This window comes from Lepidochelys kempii, chromosome 15, assembly GCF_965140285.1.
Source record: "Lepidochelys kempii isolate rLepKem1 chromosome 15, rLepKem1.hap1, whole genome shotgun sequence".
Classification (NCBI taxonomy): domain Eukaryota; kingdom Metazoa; phylum Chordata; order Testudines; family Cheloniidae; genus Lepidochelys; species Lepidochelys kempii.
This window is the reverse complement of record NC_136394.1, coordinates 12,419,980-12,442,046: the sequence shown is the minus strand read 5'-3', so window position 1 is coordinate 12,442,046 and position 22,067 is coordinate 12,419,980. Positions and strand designations below refer to the sequence as shown.

Here is a 22,067-nt window from a genome sequence, read left to right as displayed (position 1 = left end):
GTTGGAGAGACTGAGTAGTACACACCATATCAGGCACAAGGAAGGAGGCCCTGAGGTAAGGGTGAAGTGGAGCTTGAGGAAGTGAGGGCTGCTGTGGGGGAAGTAGCCCAGGGAATTGTACATGTCATGTTTCTAAAAGGTCAGCTACCATAGCTGATACTATTAGGGTGCCTGGGCTAGAGCCTGGAGTAGAGGGTGGGCCCGGGCTCCCCTCCCCCCCCGCACCTTTGCCCCCTGATTAATCACTGAGACTGGGAGACAACAGAGACTGTGCAAGGAAGGATAACTTCTCCTCACCTCCCTTGCTGGCTTATGATGAAAATGGCTCAGTAGACTATGACCCTTGTCTCTAGAGAAAGAAGGGTTACGTGGAGGATCACAGTGAGCCTCTGAGGCTAGCGAAATCCGCCAGGAAACGCGGGACCCACGGAGGCAAGGACAGAGCTTTGTCACGACTGGTGTTAAAAGTGGGATTTCGTTCACAGCGTGGCAGAAGAAAGAGGTTTAAAAAAAAAAGCGCACTGGGGTTTTGGATTTTATTTATTTATTTATTTAGGTTCTTGTTTGTTTGCTTTGTACCACAATGGAGGAGGTGGTAAGAGCTCTGGTACAAGCCACTGCAGCCCAGCAGGAGGCCACCCGGGTTCAGGCAATGGCACAACAGGAGTCTATGCGGCTACAGCAGGAAACCAATCAATTATTGATGAGCCAGACGACGCAAGATCGTGCCCTGTTGAGGGAGGTGGTGAACCAGCTGAAGATCCTCACCACCCAGGCCCGTGGGTCTGACAGTATGCGAACCCTGAGGGCCACTGGTTGTCTGCCAAAGATGACGTCAGGAGATGACGTAGAGGCATATCTCCTCTCATTCGAAAGGACTGCTCAGCGTGAGGCGTCGCCCCAGGAGCACTGGGCCAGCATTCTCGCCCCTTTTTTGTGTGGAGAGGCCCAGAAGGCCTACTTTGACTTGCCTGCCACGGATGCCACTGACTATACCCATCTGAAGGCAGAGATCCTAGCACGATCAGGGGTAAAGGCAGCGGTAAGGGCCCAGAGGTTCCATGAGTGGAAATACTAGGAGAACAAACCCCCGAGGTCCCAGCTATTCAACCTCATACACCTCGCACAGAAGTGGTTACAGCCCGAGGTGTACAGGCCGGAGGAGATTTTTGAGATCCTGGTCATCGACCATTGCATGCGGGGACTGCCGCCAGATCTCCGCAAATGGGTAGGTCAGAACGATCTGTCCACGTACAATGAGATGATCACACTGGTAGAAAGATGGATGACAGCCAGGGAACTGACCCGACTACCCAAGGAAAGCCACTTTTGAAGCAAGCACCCGACCCCAACCCTGGAAGCTTGGGCAGCCAAACCCCTGGGGAGTCCTAGGTGGAAGAAGGGGGGTGAAAACCAGCAGGGACCCCAGAAGGAAGGGATTGGCCTGAGTGGGGGGAACCCCGGGACTAAACCCCCTAACACCCAGGATAGGGGAGTGATTAAAAGCAATTATAGATGTTATGCATGTGGGGAGTGGGGACACATAGCAGCACTGTCCCAGCACCGAGGAGCCTATGCAATGTAACTTGGGGGATTGGGAGGTCCCATGCTCCCTTATCCACCTCCTGGGGGTCGCATTAGCCCCGCATAATTACACCAGGCCAGTGAGGATAAATGGAACAGAGACTACAGTGCTTGTGGACTCTGGGAGTGCTATCACCCTCATATCGGGTAAGCTGGTAAAAAATAGTCAGCTACTACAAGCCAAACGCGTAGCAGTGATGTGCGTGCATGGGGCCATGAGCCATTACCCCACCATCCCAGTGGAGATAGAGGTTCAGGGAAACCCCACTGAGGTGGCCGTGGGCGTAGTTCCTAAACTTCCATATCCTGTAGTCATTGGCAGGGACTATCCAGGGTTTGATAATTTACTGCCCCTGGAGAGGCTGGAGGGAGGTGGGAACTCTGAGGACAGCGACTCGTCACCGGGTGAATGTCAACCCCCGATGTTCGCTGAGATTTCTCAGGATCTGTTCTCAGCCACCCGAAAGACCCGGAAGACAGAAAAAGAGAGGAAGGCTGCAAAGGCCCTGGGAACCTGGATCCTGACCCAGGGCCAGAAGACCTCCCTAATAGGCAGGTGGACGCGAGCAGCCAACAGAGAAACTTCCACCACAGAAGGTGAGCCAGAAGCTGCCCCCAGCCATAACGGTGGCGAGCCATTGGAAGAAGCAGAAGCCGGCCCCTGGGAGCTTGGGCAGGTTAGTCCCAGGAGAGAGACTTTTGGGCGGGACCAGGCGGAAGACCCCAGATATGATAACACCAGGAAAGAGGTGGCCGAGATCGATGGGATACCCGTGGATGGGAAGGTCCGGGGTTCCGGACCTTACTTTATAGTGAAGAAAGATCTCCTGTACCGCGTGGTGCAAATGCAGGAGCAAGAGATACAACAACTTCTGGTGCCACGAAAACATCAAAAAGCCATATTGAGTCTCGCCCACAGTCACCTGTTTGGAGGACACCTGGGGTAGAGAAAACCCAGGCACGGATCCTGTGGAGGTTCTTCTGGCCAGGAGTACATGAAGATGTCCGGCGATACTGCACCTCTTGTCCGGAGTGTCAGTTACATACCCCTTGCCCGTACTTGCGGGCTCCTTTGATACCTCTTCCAATAATAGAGGTTCCTTTCAAACGGATAGCCATGGATCTGGTAGGGCCCCAAGAGAAGACAGCTTGGGGCCACCAACATGTGCTTGTGGTACTGGACTATGCAACCCGGTACCCGGAAGCTGTTCACCTGCGCAACACAGCTTGCAAGACAATAGCTAAGGAGCTAGTACAGATCTTTGCCCGGGTTGGGCTACCCAAGGAGATATTGACTGATCAAGAGACACCTTTCATGTCCAAGTTGATGAAAGATCTCTGTTCATTGCTCCATGTACAAGCCCTACGGACCTCTGTATACCACCCGCAAACAGATGGCCTCGTGGAAAGGTTCAATAGGACCCTCAAGGCCATGATCAGGAAAGTGGTGAGCTGGGATGGGAAAGATTGGGATACCCTATTGCCTTACCTCATGTTCGCCATCCGGGAGGTTCCGCAAGCCTCCACGGGTTTCTCTCCATTCAAACTACTATATGGGCGCCACCCTCGGGGCATATTGGGTATAGCCAGAGAAGCCTGGGAAGAGGAGCCAAATCCCAGAAGGAACATAGTTGAGCATGTAATGCAGATGAGAGATCGGATAGCCCAAGTTACACCCATTGTACAGGAGCACTTGGAGAGAGCACAGGAGACCCAACGACCCCATTATAACCATCAAGCTTCAACGGTTCCAACCAGGGGATCGGGTGATGGTACTGGTGCCCACAGCAGAAAGTAAGCTGTTGGCCCAGCGGCAGGGACCCTACAAAATAATTGAAGCCATGGGACAGCTGAACTATAAGGTGCGGCAGCCAGGCCGCTGGAAATCAGAGCAAATTTACCACATCAATCTTCTAAAACCTTGGCACGATCGAGAGGCATGCTTAGTCATGCAGGAGACCGTTCCCCAGGAGGATAACTTACATGAGCAAGTGAGGATATCATCTGATTTGACGCCCAGCCAAAAGATCGAGGCAGCCGACATGATTAATCGCAACCAAGATGTGTTCTCTACAAAACCAGGGCGGATGACTGAGACCTATCACCATATCCGCACGATCCCTGGAGCCAAGATAACATTGAGACCCTACCGAATCCCAGCAGCCAAAAGAGAAGAAATCAAGGCCGAAGTAAAAAAAATGTTAGAATTAGGGGTTATTGAAGAATCTTACAGTCAGTGGTCCAGTCCAATTGTTCTAGTGCCTAAACCTGACGGTACCATGAGATTCTGTAATAACTTTCGCTGACTGAATGAAATATCCCAGTTTGATGCATACCCCATACCACGCATCGACGAACTGGTTGACCGACTGGGTAGTGCCCGATTCTTAACTACACTGGATCTTACAAAAGTGTACTGGCAGATTCCTCTGACCAAAGAAGCTAAAGAAAAGACAGCATTCTCCACCCCGGATGGGCTATTCCAGTACACTGTGCTCCCTTTTGGGCTACATGGGTCCCCAGCCACATTCCAGTGCCTCATGGATAAGCTGCTGCAGCTGCATACCTAGATGATCTCATCATTTATACGGCAGACTGGGGAACCCACTTGGACAAAGTTGAGGCAGTACTGCGCAACTTAAGGCGGGCTGACCTCACTGCTAATCCCGCTAAATGCGCCATAGGGCTAGCAGAGGCTAGGTACCTGGGATATATTGTGGGAAGGGGCATATTGAAGCCCCAAACGAATAAGCTAGAGGCAATTCAAAACCGGCCCCAGCCGACCAGAAAGAAGCAGGTCCGTGCGTTCCTAGGTGTGGTAGGCTACTACTGACTGTTTATTCCCCACTTCGCCACTAGGGCAAGTCCCCTAACAGACCTGGTGAAGGCCTGAGGTCCAGACATGGTAAAGTGGACCAATGCAGCAGAGGGGGCATTTACAGACCTCCGGACGGCCCTCTGTAATGACCCCGTACTCATAGCCCTGGACTTTAACAGGGAATTTATTTTACAAACAGACGCTTCCGAGGTGGGGTTGGGAGCAGTTCTGTCGCAAATGGTGGGAGAAGAGGAACACCCGATCCTCTACCTAAGCAGAAAGCTTCTCCCAAGAGAACAGAAATACACAGTAGTCAAGAGAGAATGCTTTGCTGTCAAATGGGCTATGGAGACACTGCATTATTACCTCTTAGGCCGGCGATTTACTCTTGTGATGGACCATGCACCCCTCCAGTGTAATAAGGAAAAGAATGCAAGGGTCACCAGGTGGTTCTTATCCCTCCAATCCTTCCAGTTCCGCATACGGCACAGGGCTGGATGCCACCATGGCAACGCTGATGGTCTGTCATGAGCATACTGCCTGGCGTCCCAAGTTGCCCAACTCTATGGTGTTGGGGGGGGTGGATATGTGATGGGGCAAGGCCACATGGCTAAAGAAAAGTAGTGGGAGATAGATATATTAGCTCAAGGCTAAACAAATCCCTGGTACCAGGTTAAATCAAATGGAAGCTGCTCCAGGTCAATTAAGACACCTGGGGCCAATTAAGAACTTTCCAGAAGGCAGGGAGAAGGCTAGGTTGATTGGGACACCTGAAGCAAATCAGGGGCTGGCTGAAACTAGTTAAAAGCCTCTCAGTCAGTCAGGTGGGTGAGCATGTCAGGAGCTGTGGGAGGAAGTTGCGCTGTTGGAGAGGCTGAGTAGTACACACCATATCAGGCACAAGGAAGGAGGCCCTGAGGTAAGAGTGAAGTGGAGCTTGAGGAAGTGAGGGCTGCTGTGGGGGAAGTAGCCCAGGGAATTGTACATGTCATGTTTCTAAAAGGTCAGCTACCATAGCTGATACTATTAGGGTGCCTGGGCTGGAGCCTGGAGTAGAGGGTGGGCCCAGGCTCCCCCCCGCACCTTTGCCCCCTGATTAATCACTGAGACTGGGAGACAACAGAGACTGTGCAAGGAAGGATAACTTCTCCTCACCTCCCTTGCTGGCTTATGATGAAAATGGCTCAGTAGACTATGACCCTTGTCTCTAGAGAAAGAAGGGTTACGTGGAGGGTCACAGTGAGCCTCTGAGGCTAGCGAAATCTGCCAGGAAACGCAGGACCCACGGAGGCAAGGACAGAGCTTTGTCACATTAGTTACATTGAAAAATACTGGAGTTCTCAAAAGAGCAGGTGTGAAAATAAGATAGAGAAGCTACAGCCATATTTTATATGGGGAGAATAATAGCTATCTGTAATGGGATACACTCACCTCACGCAAGCACCCTTTGGTCAAGTGTGCGCGTGCCTGCAGTTTTTTCTCCGCTCACAGTACCCCCTGTCAGCTGCTGCGCTTGTCAGACAGGTCTTCAGTGACTCAGCCCTCCAGCCAAGTCACACACAGTCCATGTGCAAAACAAACTAATCCCTTCCACTGTACAGTCCAAAATGTCCTGCAGCTCTCCCTGGGCTCAGTCTTCTAACAGTCCAACAGGGCCTGTAGCATCAACCTAAGGGACCTCCCTGGGCTGAGGCCCTTAATTAGTCCAACAGGGGCCTATATCAGTACCCCCTCAGGTGGTGCATCTTCCTGTAGCCCTTCCTAGTCTCAGTCTTTAAGCAGTCCAACAGGGCCCATTACGGTACCCTCGATTGGTCCAGCTAGTTTGCAAGGTTCCTACGCAGGTACGGAGCAGCACCCAGAGGGCTTCTTCCCTGGGGACACCTTGCCTCTACTTGAGTCCTCAGTGACCCCAGCCTTCCTGCTGAGCCACCCCTCTTGGGCTCAGTTCACTGACCACAGCTCCCCGCTGAGTCAGTCCCAGTGCAACCGCCTTCTCTGGGCTGCCACAGTTCTAATTCCCTTCCTTAGGATGTATCCACTTCCCCCCAGTGCTGATGGGGGGAGGATCTGGTCCCATCCATTGCTCCAGGCCCCAGCCCAGGGACCCTATAGGTAGCAGCCACATGCTGCATCCCTTTACTAATTGCTGCTCTACATTTCCCTGGGCCACTTCCCCATAGCCCATCTTAGTTGAGTCCCAGCAGCCAGCATCTCCTTCCTCTTTCCTCCAGTCCCTGCCAATAACTAACTGCTTAGTTCCAGCAGCCCCCCAGAAGCTATTCTTATACCCCCCCAGTCCCTACCAACAACTGATCTGTCCAGCCCTTTCAGCCACTGCAGCCAGCCAGGAGCACCTTTCACTCTCCCATTCTGTGCCAGCAGACTGAACTCAGTCTGGCCCAGCAGCAGCTTTTACACAGGACTGCTGGGCCCTGACTGGCTGCTCCCTGCAGCCTCTTTTCTGATTGGCTGCATCCCATGCAGTCACTCTAGGGAGCTTAGAGGACCCTCTCCACTACCCTTTTCTGGGGTAGGGTGTGGCAAGACATCCACCAGGGGGCCTGAGGGCCTAGTCCACCCCGTCACACTATCTAAACTGTGAAATCTTTTCTCATTAGATTTTCTCAAATAGATTCTTTGAACATTTGTTACCTTTTTTTCTACAGAAAGACTCACAACAGTTAATATTGAGGAAACAACAGATTTACATAGTTGTGAAAATTACTTAGTTAGGCAGTAAGAAAAGGCCACAAGTACTCCTTTTCTTTTTGCGAATACAGACTAACACGGCTGTTACTCTGAAACCTGTTAGTTAGGCAGTAAACATACTTGCACAAAATTGTCATGTGCCCTCATTGCAAATTCAGTTGAAAGGAGGAGGCAGAATTGCCTTATCAGGGACCAAATCGCAGAGGTCTTTTTTTTAAAAAAAAAAAAGTTTGTGTTACTGTTGTATGTTGTTAGTATTTTGAACACTTCCACTCATTTCTGTTACACTTGGTCCAATCATGCTATGTATCACTTTGGGCCAAATTCTGCTCATTTTACATGTGCGAGTAAAGTCAAACTGACTGCAATGGGACTATTTGCATGTGTGAGAAAAGCTGAATTTGACATACATTTTTCAAGCAAAAAGTTGCTGTCTCCAGCACTGTCTTCTTATGGTTTGTTTGAACCATACCCCTCTAACTGAACTCTAATCTTTCTGTTAGAAACTCCATTTCTTTTGCTGTGGAGTGCCTCAAAATTTTTACTTTCATCTCCTAGCTAACTCTTAACTTCTTGCTATTAAATGTTTCAAAGACTAATGTTATTCTGGGTAAAGAGCTCTTGGCTGAGATTAAGACAGGGTCTTTGCTATCTTCTGCTGGTCTAAATATTGGTATATGACTCCTAAGGCAGAAAGTTTGTTGTGAGGAGGTTGTGGTGATAGAAAGTGGCTGCAACCTTTGTCTATCAGGAGGACTTGGGGGGCTACTGCAATGCAAAAATGGGTGGCAGTCTCCAGGAATGGTGACTGGTCAGGGTGGCTGGGGGATGCAGTGAGTTGGCACGTTACTTGAGAAGCCTCAGGTGGCAGAGCCCTGATAGCAATTTGAAGCTGTCTTTGCCTAGCAGAAACCTTGAGGGAACTGTAACATCACCTCCCTGAAATCTCCCACGGCCCATGGAGGTATGAGGAATACCTTCCTGCAAACAACTTGAATGAATCTAGCCCTTTGATGTCCCATGTCTCCAACTCTGCTATCATTCTCCCTAACCCTTAAAACATTGGAATTTTCCATTTGGTGAGCCAAATAAATCTTTAGACAGATACGTATATAGACCCACTGTCTCCGTAGTTCAAAAACCAGTCAGAGAACACTTCAATCTCTCTGGTCACTCGATTACAGACCTAAAAGTGGCAATTCTTCAACAAAAAAACTTCAAAAACAGACTCCAACGAGAGACTGATGAATTGGAATTAATTTGCAAACTGGATACAATTAATTTGGGCTTGAATAGAGACTGGGAGTGGATGTGTCATTACACAAAGTAAAACTATTCCCCCCCCGCCCCCCACTGTTCCTCAGACGTTCTTGTCAACTGCTGGAAATGGCCCACCTTGATTATCACTACAAAAGGTTTTCTCCCTCCCCCCCACCCCGCTCTCCTGGTGGTAATAGCTCATCTTAAGTGATCACTCTCCTTACAGTGTGTATGGTAACACCCATTGTTTCATGTTCTCTGTGTATATAAAAATCTCCCCACTGTATTTTCCACTGAATGCATCCGATGAAGTGAGCTGTAGCTCACGAAAGCTTATGCTGAAATAAATTGGTTAGTCTGTAAGGTGCCACAAGTACTCCTTTTCTTTTTGCGAATACAGACTAACACAGCTGCTACTCTGAAACCTGTCTCAGTAGGGTTAACTCAGGTGTTAGTTCTACATCTTAATCTTGCCTGATGTCAGCTTTGACCCTGAACTTACTTTTGTCTCCCATAACTCCCTTATCTATAAATAAGCCTGTCCATTACCTCTTCTGGAACATTGCAAGAATTTGTCCTTATCTTGACCCTGTTCTCTGCTGAAATCCTTATTCATGCTTCTATCACTTCACATCTTGACTATTGCATTTCTGTCTTTTATAGTTTTCCTGAATCACTACCTTATAAACTTCAAGGAGTCCAGAATGCCATGCCATGACTGCTTTCTTCCTTCAGGAAATGAGACTATATCAACCCCATCATTTCTCACCTTCACTGGCTTCCTATCCATATCTGAATCCAATTAAAAAGTGACTTGCTGGTTTTCAAAACTCCATGTGAACTCATTCCACGCTGTTTCTCTGACCTGATAGCCCCCCATTCCCCTGCTTACTCATCTGCCTTTCCAGTGTTATCCTCATCTCTGTTCCTTCATCTTGACTCATCACATTTGACGTTTGCTTGACCTATCAATCTGAAACTTTCTTTTTCTCTCCAAGTTACAGAGACACTCTGCTTTTAGCACTTTCTGGTGCATTATTATGAAGTCTTCTCAATTTCTTACCAGTAAGTGGCAGTATGTGATTAATCTTGCAGGTGCTGGTGAATGTTAAATAGTTCCTGTAGAATTCTTTTTTTCTGTGCATATTATTAAGGTACTTACATCTGATACTCCAGAAGAAGCCTTTTACTTTCCTCAGGATAGTGAGTCTGGATTCTTAAAAATGTAGTAGTATAAGTAGAAAAAGTATACAGAATTTTGCATATTTTTGCTTTCACGGTATATTAATGGGATATAGATGCCACATATTGTTTGGAATTTGGATACAAGTATACTGAAATATATGTGGAGATGTATGAGGTTTTTTTATACTTACCAGTATATATTTAGGGGTAGATTTTCAAACATATTAGGCAACCTACTCTCATTGACTTTCATTGGGAGTGGGGCATCTAATTGCTCTTTCTGCCTTTGAACATCTTCCCTTTAACATATACCCCGGACAAAAACTTAGTTAAGATTATTTTAATGTTGAGAGTACATATCAATAATTTAGGATTAAATACATTCTTCTTCAAGGGCCTCCATGCATTACTATTTCTGGGATATGATACTCCTGGAGTTGAACTGCAGAACTACTGTGAAAAGCCATGACTATTGGGAATGACAGAGATCTCATGACAAGGTGACTTCTTCACCCTATTCTGTATAAGGGAGTACATCCCCTGCCAAAACAGAGAGCAAATGGAATTCATCTTCATGTCCACAGATGAGACCTTCCCTTAGCCTAGTTTAATAAATAATAATTTAGGATAGTTTAGTGAGGATATCCCTTTCCTTGTCCTGGGAGACTTTGGCCCCTTACCGGGACCATGTCAGACCCAGAGCCCCATAAGTGTTTTCAGAAGGTGCATCCTGTGCCCATCAATTGTACTGGAGACCAACGCGCAACTCTAGTGTCTTGTATGTCTGGGCAAGACCCTCTCAATAAAGCAATGTTTTGCTGTGCCCTCACTTCTCATGGTGCAAGGGAGAAACACGTGGGGCTCCAGGCTCATCTAGCTTCTTGATGCCTGCATCCTGATACTCCAGTGGGCCCATTCAGGGAATTAAAACCAGACTCTGTGTTGAGGTCCTCTGACACATGACCCCAGGCTCACTTTGCTTCTCTGGCCATCTTCTATTATGGGTTCAAGACTGGAATATCCTATGCCTTATGCTGGGAGTGAAGCTCTCATCCAGCACCAGTTAAATCAAAAGCAGCACTGAAGACCAAACCACCACTGCCTGTAAAGGCCTCAATAGCCTTGATGCTGATGCAGGAAGCACCCACCTAAGTGTTTACCTTCACCTGGCACCACTGACCTTGGGATATTGGACTTCTTTCGTTGCCTCAAATCCAGGCGGCATGGAATGATATCATGCAGGGCCCTCTTGTGTTACGCTTGTGGCTCTACATAGAGGACTCCATGAAGGCCATTTTGGAAGGCCACTTTGGTGGCAGTGCTCATACTCCTTTTGGTACCAATGCCCTCAACCAGAGCCTATTCTTCATCTGGTGCCAGTACAACCTTCCTTACTGGCACCAGATTCCTTACATATGCAGGGGGATCTGCCTATATTTGAGGAATGGAATGAGGCTTCAGAGAAACCATACAAGTTACCTTTGGAGGAAAGTACAGAGCTCCACAGCAGAAAAACAGAGTAGTGATTCATCTGTTTATCATCCTGATGATCAAAGATATTTTCAGGAGCAAATGGAACAACTGCAAATACTCTCCAACTGCAAACAAGGGTCAAAGCACTGGAAAAATCTAATTCCCTATTTGACATATCTCAAATGCAGACCATGGAGAATTTGGCTCTGCCTCTTAGCTCTGGCTATCCCAATCCAGGTAAGGATATCTGTCTATTTCCCCTTTCTTCTCTTCTCTTACCCAGTTGTGGTCTCCTGTGTCAGTTGAAGGACATACAAAATTCTCCAACTAACATCATGGTGATGCCTGCAGCACAAGAGAGAGTCGGGGCAACAAAATGTTTCATTCGACTTCTTCTGACAGAGAGGAACATAAACTAAGTGCATTTGGCAGCTCTTAGTCAATAAGCCTTCAGATGGTCAACTATCAGGCAATTGTCTCACTACAGTTTGTTTTCTGGGATGCCAGGATCCCTGTATTTGTATTCTCTTCTGTAAAAAACAGAGGATGTAGTCATATCATATGATGATGATAACTCTCTTTCCATTCCATTAGTATCTCAGGCGTATGTTAATCAGCAGCTACTGAAGACAGACATTTTAAAATCAGCAGGTCCAGATAACTTGCATCCAAGAGTTTTAAAAGAGCAGGCTGAGTTGGTTGCTGGACTGTTAATACTGGCTTTCAATAAACCTTGGAACACTGGGGAAATTCTAGAAGACTGGAAGAAAGCTAATGTGCCAGCTTTTACAAAGGGCAAACTGGATGACCCAGGTAATTTTAAGTTTGTCAGTCTGACATCAATCCTGGGCATGATGATGCAGGCCTCTGTTAATAAAGAATAAAAGAGGATAATATAATTAAAGCCAATCAACATGGGGTTATGAAAAATAGATATAGTCAAACGTGATATCTTTTTGATGGGCATACAAGTTTGTTTGCAAGTTTATTAAAGATAATAGTGTTACGTAATGTACTTAGACTTCTGTAAGCCATTTGACATGGTACTACATCGCATTTTGATTAAACAACTTGAACAAGTAAAAATAGTGTGGCACAGATTAAATGGATTAAAAGATGATTAACTGACAAGTATCAAAATGTAAATGGAGAATCATCACCGAGTGGAGGGTGTTTATAGTGGAGTCCTGCACAGATCAGTTCTTGGCCCTACACTATTAACATATTTATCAATGACCTGGAAAAAAACATAAAGTCATCATTGATAAAGTTTGTAGATAACACAAAAATTGGGGAAATGGTAAATAATGAAGAGGACAGGTCACTGATACAGAGCGATCTGGATCACTTGGTATGCTGGGTGCAAGCAAACAATATGTGTTTTAATACAGCTAAATGTAAATGTATATGTCTAGGAACAAATAATGTAGGCCATACTTACAGGATGCAGGGGGCTCCATTCTGGGAAGCAGTGACTCTGAAAAAGATTTGGGGGTCAGGGTAGATATGAGCTGAACATGGGCTCAAAGTGTGATGCTCTGGCCAAAAGGACTAAGGCAATCCTTGGCTGCATAAACAGAGGATTCTTGAGTCAGAGAGGAGAGATTATTTTACCTCTGTATTTGACACTGGTGCGACTGCTGCTGGAATACCGTGCCCAGTTCTGGTGTCCATAATTCAAGAAGGATGTTGATAAATTGGAGAGGGTTCAGGGAAGAGCCATGAGAATGATTAAAGGATTAGAAAATATGCCTTATAGTGACAGACTCACGGACTTAGTCTATTTAACTTAACAAAGAGAAGGATAAGGGATGACTTAATTACAGTCTATAAGAATCTACATGGGGAACAAATATTTAATAATGGTCTCTTTGAATCGTATAACACGATCCAATGGCTGGAAGTTGAAAGTAGACAAATTCAAACTGGAAATGAGGCATACATTTTTGACAGTGAGTGTAATCACCAAGTTTCCAAGAGTTGTGATGGATTCTTTATCACTGGCAATTTTAAAATCCAGATTGGAAGTTTTTAAAAAAGATTCACTCTAGGAATTATTTTGCGAAGTTCTATGGCCTGTACTATACAAACAAGAGGATCACAGTGGTCCCTTCTGGCATTAGAATGTATGACTCTCAGATTCCTTGCCAGAGGAACAGAAGAAAGCAGGCAAGACTCTGGTCGCCAAAGGTCATTGTGATGGGTTCCCTCCGATGTCCCACTTAGAACTTGGATACCATTGAGCCTGCCTGTTCCACCAGCCTGGGTTCCCCTTACTCTGTGCTGCTGTGACAGGCTCTCAAGCCCCCTTCCAGCACACACACAGGTAGAGACACACCCAGTTGCAGTTATATTCACACAGATGCTGAGATCAGCTCTGCATGGAAGAGCTCAGCTAAGGAATTGCCCAGCACACAAGTGCACACCTCCTCTGGAGTGTAAACCCAAAATTGTATCGTCTTGCACTGCACAGTGAACTATATAGCATAAGATCATAAAATTCTCCCTCAGTGTGGAGAGAGATATGCAACAGCTTTCTGCTCCAAGTAGGAGTTCCACACTGGTTTTAGAGACAAACCAAGACAAGTTTATTAACTACAAAAGATAGATGTTCAGTGATTATAAGTGATAGCAAACAGATCAAAACAGATTACCTTAGTAATTAAACAAAAACCGCAAACTGAGCTTAACACAACAGATAGGTAGGATATGAATTAGCAAATTCTCACCCTGAGTGATAAACAGGCTAGCAGATTCTTAAGCACAAGTTGCCTTGGCTTTCCCAGGTTTTCATACACAGGCTAAAAATCCTTCCAGCCTGGAACCATCAATCACTTCCCACAGTTCAGTCTTTGTTCCTCAGGTGTTTCCAGGTGTGTTGTTATAGGGAGAGTGAGGTGCCCCCATGATGTCATTTTCCCCCTTTTATATCCTCTCCCCACTTGCGGGAAAGCTCTTTTGCTGTGTCCTGGGTCAAACAGTTCCCATTGTGTAGTGCTATCTCTGAGAGGTTTCTATTGTACACAGTTCCTGGAGTAATCCTTGTGCTTGTGTGCATTTCCTCAATAAGCCATTAACATTGTTTGGTCCTTTTACTGTCCTACCTGAAAGGCTGGTTGTGGGTGTTCTCAACTTCAGGTCATGTTTCAGCACCACATACATAGCCACACTTCAGAACTTCACATACATCAATAGCATATACAATCCAATGAGATATTACTGTCTAGCAGATGAAGACTTTTAGAATGACACCTCACAAGGCATACTTTGTATAAGAGTATCCTAATTACATGACAGTGGTGAATATTGGGGTGTCAGGGTGTCACAGTTGTATGCTTGCTGACACTCTCTAAGAGCAGCATATAATGCCTCAGACACCAGTGCAAGGCCAATGGCTTCTGGAGTGGCTCTTAGGAGGTACTCCTGGCTTAGATCCTCCAGTCTCACATTTGACTATCATGGAAAATTTAAAACATTTCATCTGGGGGCAATGGCCTTTTAAGCATAAAAAAGGAGGTGACCCTGAAGAAGATCAAAGGTCACTAAGGCCGCTGCCCACTTCCTGGAACTAACACAGTCCTCTTACTCAGCTGAGAGGAGGTTCTCCTACCTGTCACTCCACTTGCAGAAACAGACTTCCTTAACACCAAGGGATGTAGTCCCAGAGGTGGTAGAATCCTCTTCCTAAACCTACTCCTGCAAACAACCTCAGCATTATAAGAGCATGATTCCTCATTGCATGTTCTCATAGCCCTTAGCAGCAGCCCCCAAACATCTATTTTGATATAACTGAGTGCTATACACTGATTTGCATCTCTGATGGGGTACACAAACCCCACAGGGGACCACAAGGGGTTAAGGAGCTGCTCTTAGCTCAACCAGCTCCATCTGGCCACACCTGCAAGACATGCACAGTCTGGAGAAGGAGTTTAAAAGAGAAGCTGAACAGCTCACTTGTGAGCAGACCAGGGAAGAGAGCAAACTTCAACCCTCAGCTCCTGAGAAAGGGCTGACTGAAGACAGGAACTTCCCTGACAACCACTGCCTGAAAGTCCCTCCCTGAGGGAAGGGAAGGCCTGACCCTGATACACCCCGAGAGAGAGTCATTCCCCTCTCTCTGTTACTAACTCAGTTTATTTGTGTTAATTCCCTTTGCTTTTTGTTTATGGATTATACCAAAAGGAGAGGGACTTTGAAGTGACCTGGCCGGAGAGCAGCCTGCAACAACAGACCCCAGTGGAGAGAGATCTGCCACAACACACCCTGCCCCAAGGAGATGCCAGTAATGAACCGATCCTTTTACAGCACCACATCTCATGTCCATCCTCCCTCATCTGCTCCCTTTGGACTTTATCTCTCCTCTCATAGAATCTGATACAAGATTACTTCCAACAGTGGTTACTAGACATCATCAGCGACAGATATTCCATCCTGTTCTGCATCAGGCCACCTCGCCATCTCTCTCTCATCCTCCTTAAGGACCCATTTCAAGAGAAAGTCCTGCTGGGAAAAGTGGATTCCCTCCTCAGGAAAGGAAAAATAGAAGAGGATCTGTAGGAACACAGTGAAGGAATTTATTTTTGCTATTTCCTGGTCTGTAAGAAGAGCAATAGTTTGAGATACATCCGAAACCTCAAACATCAACAGGTACATAAGAACATTCAAGTTCAGGACACTTAATCTAAGGGACATTATCCATTCCTTATCTTGGGGAAATTGGTATGCAGCTCTCAACTTTCACGTGGCAAACAAACAGAGTCTGGATATTCTGTGTTGTGACAGGACACTACCACTTCAAAGTCCTTCCTTTTGGCTTGTCCACTTCTTGTATGTCTTCACTAAGTGCCTTGTGGTGGTGGCCCTTTCTTATAAAAACATTAAATTATTTTAGGCACCACTTGAGCTGGACTGGCTTATCAGTCTGCCACCATCTCTTTTTAGAAACAATTCCAGTTATAATACTTTCCCAACTCTCAAAAGTGTCTCTTCCATCCCATCCTTCAACAGCTAAAGAAATAATAATCTACATAATCCATGGATAATCGGTGTTGAAGGGGAAAAAAATTCTTTTTGAAGCCAGTGTTGCTGCATGGAGTGCCAAAGCTGAAGGAGGACAGATGGCACCCTCATTTCAACAGATGAAACATCTATTCTGTGAATGTCATCTTTGCTAGGGTGAAGTGGAATCCCAGGTGTATTACTGGACTTGTCCTTCCACATAGTAGTGTACTGCATCACTGATGAACAAGAAGACTGAGGAAACAGATGCATATTTAATTGAATGATTTATCAACATCCAGGAAAAGACTGACTCCACCATGTCTGAAAAACCAAGAAAGGTAAAAAATTGTGAAACAGGAAAGAGGAGGACAGGTGGATTATGGGAAAAATATAACCTAACCCAGAACATTATTTTTTCCTTAGATATGATAAAAGTGCATTGCAGATGAATTGCTCACATTGGCTATATTCAAAAATCAGGAGTATAATCTAAAAGTAAGAATGAAGAGTTATTTTCAGCAAAGCTAATTCACACAAAGGGATGAATCCATTAAATAAATTAGGTGGAATTTGGGGTCAAGGAGCTGTTTTCGCAATCTTTATGTCAAATGTTTGAGTTGGCTGAAGATGTGAATGGAATACAGTCTGGAGGGTAAAGCAAAGGACTAGGACTTGGGGACTTTGGTTCAACTCCAGTCCCTGGGATAGGCTTCCTGTGTTGTCTTTGACAAGTCACTCAGCCACATCTTTGTGCCTCAGGTTTGTTATTTATATGTTGGGGATAATAAAATTACTCTACTCCATCTGCGTGCTAAGCTGAATTAATTAAAGTTTGTAAAGAGCCTTGAACTCTTCAAATAGAAGACACCACAGAAGTTATTCAGAACACAAAGAACAAATATTATTGTGCTTTCATGAACAGAGATCGTCTCTGAATCACAGGATTTAACAGCAAAAAGCAGCTATTTAAGAAACAAGTACTGAATATATGGAAAGAAAGATGATTTAAACTTAAGTGTAAAACTGCATTCCTCCTTTCCTTCTCTTTACCCTCTTCTGGGGCTGAGTAAGCTATTTAAGTGAACTGCAGTGCTTCACCTTTTCTCTTCTCCCCTGAGACTAGTTGTACTGTTGCAGTTGTAAGGGGACTGTTGCCCCCTTACTAACATTCAGTGAGGGTGTTTTAGTTGCTAGCTCCCAGTACTAAAAAGGGGGAAGGGTCGATGGGGAATCAGGACCCTGAGACTGACAGCCCCCAGGAACAATGGGGAGAGGCCAATGCTCCAGGTCAGTCTGAATGACAGGGCGGGCAGGCTAATCAGGGAGTCAGGAGGCCAGGGAAGTCCCATCCTCTTCTGTGTGAGCTGGAATTGTCTGGCTCAGACAGAGTGGGGCCGAACTAAGGAGAAAGCAGGGGCCAAAGCTAAGCTGGGGAGCAGAGCTGTGCCAGATCCAGAGGGACCAGAAAAGCAGCCCAGAGAGAGCAGACCCTGTCCTGGGAGTAGAGCTGCAACCCAAAAGCTAGAGGCACAGCTCAGAGAGAGCAGACTTGCCCTGGGAGCAGAGCTGCAGAAACCAGAGCCAGAGGGGCCAGAAAAGCAGCCCACGAAGCAGGTCAGTGTTGGGAGCAGAGTCACAGAAGCAGCCTGCAGAGCAGACCTGTCCTGGGAGCAGAGTTGTAGCAACCAGAGGCAGAGGGGTCAAAGAAGCAGCCCAAGGGAGCTGGAGGCAGAGCAGCAGCAGTGCTGAGACAGAGTGGTGGAACTGGGGCTGGAGCAGTCCGGAGCTGGGTGCGGTGAGGAGCTGGGGAAAGCGAGGTGGACCCTGGGCAGCGGGCCCAGCACAGAGAGACGCCTCAGCCAAGAGGCTCTGCAGGCCAGGCTTGGATTGTAACCCTGACAGGGCAGGGGTGACATTGGGAAGAAGGGTCCTACCACTTAGAGCCTGAGAGCGTTTGACCACCACCAGAGCAAGTGTCCAACCCACAGCATCCCTGCAGCACAGTCAGGGCCTGAGGAGGCAGCCTGGGACTTACAAGGAACAGACTGTGAACTGCCCTGACATTCCAGAGACACTGTTTGTGAAGTTCCCTGCCACAGCGCAGGTTGATGTGTCCTTTAACCTTTCCCATTTTTCCTTATTCTTTTTAAAATTGTTGATTAAATAACTTGCATTTGCTTTGAATTGTATGTAATGGTCAGTGGGTCAGAGAAGTGCCCAGTGCAGAGAGAGTACCCCGGATTGCGGACACCCTAGCCCCTGTGACCACAGCAGGGTTGGGGGTTGAGCCCCCCAGGAATCCTGGGCCCAGCCTTGTTGGGGTTACGAGGACTCTGCCAGACAGGAGAGTGGAATGGGAGTCCTCAAGGGCAGGGAGGCCACTGGGTAAAGGAAGTGGGAGCGAGGACTCAGATCCTTTCGCTAGCCCACTTCACCGGTGTAGTGCAGAAGCCAGGAAAGTTCCCCACCATAGCAGGACTATTCCCCCGCTTACACAGTGAGTGAGATAGATGTAACCAGTGCCCTACGGCTGAGCATTTCCACTGCCTGTGGTGCTGCTGTTCAAGGACCTGCCCAATTAAAAGATTTTTTTTTTAAATTAAGGAAACTTTTCTCGCAAGTTTCTTTTGTCCTTGCTTACATTGCCTGGCAGTCATTACCATTTCCAGATATCTGTTCTGCTGCAGTTAAGAGCATTGCTTACTTCTGATTCCTCTGGCCATTTCTTGTCAACCTGGAATGGCCATAAGAAGTAATATGGAGGCTAGTGCTGAAATGAAATGGTCACACTGTCAGTCAGTACAACATATAACTCAAAAGGAAGCATAAACCCATTTTACAACTTTATTTTCCCAGTTCAAATTACTGATGATAGCAGATTATGATATGGAGGGAAATCTAGACTGCAATGCAGTCCCAGTATGGGACAAATAAATGCCTTCATAGGGGCTAGTACAGAGGTGGGCAAACTACGGCCCGCGGGCCACGTCCAGCCCGCAAGACTGTCCTGCCGGGCCCTTGAGCTCCCGGCCAGAGAGGCTGTACCGTCTCCTCCGCAGCCTCAGCTCACCATGCCGCTGGCGCTCTGGGTGGCGGGGCTGTGAGCTCCTGCCGGGCAGCACAGCTGGCAGACATGCTGCTCTAAGCCGCATGGTAAGAGGACGGGGGGGTTGGATAAGGGGCAAGAGGTCCCAGGGGGCAGTTGGATGGGGCAGAGGTTCTGGGGGAGGGCGGTCAGGAGACGGGGAACGGGGGGGGTTGGATAGGTGTGGGAGTCCCAGGGGGCCTGTCGGGGCGGGGCTGTGGATAGGGTCGGGACAGACAGGGAGCAGGGGGGGTTGGATAGGGGGCGGGGTCCTGGGTGGGGGTGGTCAGGGGACAAGGAGCAGAGGGGGTTCGATGGGTCGGAGGTTCTGAGGGGGGCAGTCAGGGGCGGGAAGTGGGAGCAGGCGGATAGGGAGCGGGGGCCAGCCTGTTTGGGGAGGCACAGCCTTCCCTACCTGGCCCTCCATACAGTTTTGGAACCCCGATGTGGCCCTCAGGCCAAAAAGTTTGCCCACCCCTGGGCAAGTACTTTCACCAGTGGACTAAGTCTAGAACAGTGATACTGACAGTCATTAATGTGTTTCCTGCGGCTCTTTGCAGTACATGATATTAAAATACTGTGTGATTTAATTATTAACCAATCTAAGTTATTAACTAGTCAAGATGCTTTTTCTATGTTATTAACCAACTGAAGTTGATAAAATAATACCTGATTAATCATTTTGCTGTAAGTATATAATAAATATAACTATAAACTAAATATTTTCCCTGTCATACTGTTTAAATATGAATATATAGTACTATAGTAAATGAAACAATGAATTCATACTACTGTGGCTCTTTTAGGTAACATTGATCACTAATTTTGTTCCTGAACCACTGAGGTCTGGGTATCACTAATTTAGAGGATCTTGCACTTATGCATTATAATATTATCAAACATTGGCATTTATAGTTGATAGGAACCATAACAAGTCAGCACCTTGAATACTTGAGAGGGATTTTCTCATAATTGATTTAGGGCAGTGCTGAGTGCTTTTGAAAATCCCACTGTTAGTTTATAACTTGAGACAGTGATGCCCATATACCAGGGGTAGCCAAACTTGCTGAGCCTCTGAGCCACATACAATAATCTTCATAACCTCCAGGGCTGGGCATGCCTGCCGATGCTCAGGACTGCCCCAAGCCCCACCACCCCACTGCAGAGCAGAAGCCATGAGCTCCCCCCTGCCAGTCTGGTAGGCAGAGAATGGGGGGCATGGTGGGCTCTGCGAGCTGCACTTTAATTGTAAAAGAGCCACATGTGGCTCGTGAGCCACAGTTTGGCCACCCCTGCCATATGCCATTTGACTACTTTTGTACCCTCCCAGTGCTGTTGAAAAATATTTGCTCTGAACTCAGACCATTGCCTTTGAATGTACTGTAGTCCATATAGCAATCTCAAATTCCTATTAGACTGTGCCGCCATGTTGCTTAAAGAAATCCTAGCCAACCAGCAGACCAAATTTTGTGATGAATCCTGGTTCTGTGCAATCTGAGGCACGTTGCTCATACGCTAAGATGAAGCCTGAATTTAGATGTTTCTGACTCCCTTAAAAGAGAGTAGGTTCTTAAATAAGAGATGGGAAAGGTGTGACTTTGGATGCACACATGGTGACATGTATAGAGGCAAATCAAAGGGCTTCAAATTCCCCCAAGCACTTAGAATAAGAAAGGAGTGCACAGTGAAATTATTATTTCCACAGCTGATCTTAAATGTGATAAACAAGGCTGAAACATTGCAAGTCAAACCAGACTTTACCTCTAAGGATGTTCTTTATCTAAGATCTTTCCAGCAACTAATCTTTCCAATAACTTTAATGATTAGAGAAAGGAAGAAGGAAAAGCTCCATACTAGAGCTGCAGCAGCTGTCGTGCCTTCAGGTCACATTATTGGTTTGTATTGCTTGTCTGGACAGCAGTACAGCTAGATTATGTTGCTCTTTTTGCCCTGGGCTCCAAGCATTGAATCCTTCACAGCTAAAAACTCTTTTATCTTTGAGTGAGCACATGGTAGATTGGGCCAATGTATCTAGGAAGTTTTTCCTCTCTAACACTGGACTGTTTACCTTTGTGAGTTATGGAAATCAATTACTACTATTTCACTCTTGTGGCTGTTTTGCCTGAAAACAGTTTAGCAGGTGGGAGTTAGCATCAGAACCTTTGTCCGTTCATTTATATGCTCATCAATTCATACCAAAAGAGTGACAGCAAAACCTTAATGACAATCTCTGCAGTACTAAGGTAGAATAATGTTACTCATGGGGAATGTGTGGCAGCCAGGTGTGCCACTTTCTTGATACAAGAGGGCATGAAGTTGGAGATAATGTTTTGCATTAGAGTGCAGCCTAGGTGAAGGTGTGGTATATATTGCTTTTTGGTAACTGTTGGAAGTAGAAGTGAATGTTTTGTAAAATGTAAGAGTATGTTATTGACACCATTGTAGATTATTTGAATGTGACAATGAATTCTGAAGACTTCCCTTAACTTCTTCCTTCCATATTTTTATGGTTTTCGGTGAGTGGCGTGTGCCTTGTTATCTTTGTTTGTGTTATTGTAGATGGATGAGATTTCCAAAGAGCCTAAGGGCAAATTTTTGAAATTTTCAATGGGACTTTTGTGACTAAATCACCTGGGCTTCATTGAAAAATCCTTCATATATGGCCAGCATTTTGAAAAATGGATGCTCTTAAATCCATATTGAGATCCCTAAATAAATGGCCTGATTTTCAAACGTATTAGGCAACCAGCAGTACCTGTTGATATTAGTGAGAATTGCTGAGAGCTCGGCACTTTTGAAAAATCAGGCCACTTCTTCAGGCCCCTAAGTATGAATTTAGAAGCCTAATTTTAGGCATGAATTTTTAAAAATCTTGGCTATATACATACCTATATATAGACATATATTGCTGAACATGAGGCTTGTGAAAGCACCACCTAGAGCCAGGCA

At 46.3% G+C, this 22,067-nt stretch overlaps 1 protein-coding gene across 1 annotated transcript in view; it reads left to right on the top strand.

The window, feature by feature from the left end:
- RSPH14 (radial spoke head 14 homolog) overlaps positions 1-22,067 on the top strand; it is a 211,804-nt gene that overhangs the window by 9,219 nt on the left and 180,518 nt on the right. The window lies entirely within an intron of this gene.